Consider the following 2,013-nt stretch of genomic DNA (forward strand, 5'->3'; position numbering starts at 1 on the left):
CTTAGTCAAAACTGTTTGTCCCCATCAAATGAACTGGTTACCCAGTTTCTTAGAAACAGAGTTCATGATAATTGTTAATCCATTAACAATTTTAAATAAAAGACATGCTTAACTTTCTTAAGAAGTAGTGGTAAAGATAAGCCAAGCCATATAAGTTTATTTCACTTTCTATTTGCTTTACCCAGGCGTTACACAGTCTGGTAATCCTTGCTAGTAAATGCAAATGAGATGATATTAACAAAACATGTAAACTGAAGTAAAAGAGAATCTAAAATGCCTAAATATTTCAAGAATGCATTGCAGTTTCAATAACCTGAAACTCCAAGTATCAGAAAGCAGAAAGAATTACCATACAACTGTAAAAGTCAAATATTTATACAGGTGCCTTAAAAGCCACTGTTGGGTGCACACCATCATCATTGAAATTTACTATCTGTTAAGTAGTTTCAAAGTGCAATAACTGGCTTGGAGCGTGAAGTTTATGACAACAACTAATACATCTGGAGAGACTGTGAAGGCGTGATGCTTGTCATAACTTTCATCAGGTCAGCAACACGCAGCCAGGCTAGAGCAAGACGGGACCTCAGCACAGGTGCCTTTTCTCATTTCAAGAGGGAAACCTAAACCGATACCTTCATGGATAATTTAACAAGGATTGTTCCATAAATTTATAATGTCACTTGTGACTTTCTTATAAATGCTCTTTAGTAGCATTCAAAAACAATATTCTTGAGATAAAAGTAACTGAGAACATAAAGTATGAAACTATTTCAGCTTCAAATTGAGAAAAGGGGGAATGTTTAATAGGAGAAGCACCTAAAAAGGTTATAAACCCCTAAGGCCCCATTCCATAAAAAGGTGGAAAGAAATTTCAGAAATGATAAACATCCAAAATTTGGAATTATCCCTAATGGTATATTATTTAAATTTATAAATAGGAATACCTCCTTAATAGTTTACAAATTTACAATTAGGAATATCTCCTCTTATTCTTCCAATAATTCTAACTATAAGAAATTTTCCTTTTCAGGGTAAAGAGAAAAATGGAAAAGAGAAACAACATTTGTGAACATTCAGCTAAACTTCAGTCCCTGAACTTCTTAGATGATGATATTGTTATGTTTCTCCTCTTCACTTCTGAGCAGGAATAAAAAGTGTGTTGAAAACTACAAGAAACCACGCTAAGCTCAAGTCAGCGTTCCTCAATAACCAAGGTTCGGTTCCACTGTTCATTTCACCACTTCTTACTTCAACACAGCATCTGCCTTTTCAAGATCTGAGAGTCAGTTCAAGTTTTCAGGTGAAGATAAACACTAAGCAGTAAACCCCCAAACAAGCGTCTCTAAACTCTGGGGGGCAAACTCAGTTACACCCACCACCAGGGCTCAGCAAGGAAGGGTGCCCGGGGCCCCCTCAGGCCCAGGGCCTCTGGCCCGACCATGGCGCACCCCGTCAAGAACGTGCAGGCAAGGCTGGGAGCCAAGGACGGCCAGAGAGATGCCACAGGTGGCCTGGACGGCTGGCTGGCCCCGCCTGGCACTTAGGCCTCCTCCTCCGGGAGGCCCAGGGCCGGGCCCCGCCTCCCAGGCCGAATGGACCCTCCAGCCTCTTGCTGGCCAACTTCAGGCGGAGGCGAGCTCGGAGCAGGGCTCAGGGGGCCCCTGTGGGTCCGTGAACTGGACACTGTGACCGCCCAGGGCGTCAATTCCACCCTTCCCTCTGCGCCCAGAGTGTCTAAAGGTCCCGGGGCCGCCGCAGAGCGGGTGGCCAAGAGGGCCCTGGAAGGGGCGGCTGCAACCGGCCCCCTCCAGGGCGCCTGGCCGGCTGACGCAGCCCCGGCTCGGGCAGAAGGTCCCGCGCCTCCTTCCCGGGACCCCTCCCGGCCACCCGGGCCGGTGACGCCCCACGCCCCCCGCGCCGCGGGCGCCGCCGCTCGGCCAGGTCTCCCGGACAACAGCCGCCGCCGCGCTTCCGAGGCGGGTCCCCGCGCCCACCCGCGGCCCGGCAGCCCAC

General features: G+C 47.8%; 1 protein-coding gene across 2 annotated transcripts in view; it reads right to left on the bottom strand.

Moving 5' to 3' along the window:
• Positions 1 to 2,013, bottom strand: part of WWC2 (WW and C2 domain containing 2) — a 166,614-nt gene that overhangs the window by 164,136 nt on the left and 465 nt on the right. The window lies entirely within an intron of this gene.

Source organism: Delphinus delphis, chromosome 21, assembly GCF_949987515.2.
Source record: "Delphinus delphis chromosome 21, mDelDel1.2, whole genome shotgun sequence".
NCBI classification, from domain to species: Eukaryota; Metazoa; Chordata; class Mammalia; order Artiodactyla; family Delphinidae; genus Delphinus; species Delphinus delphis.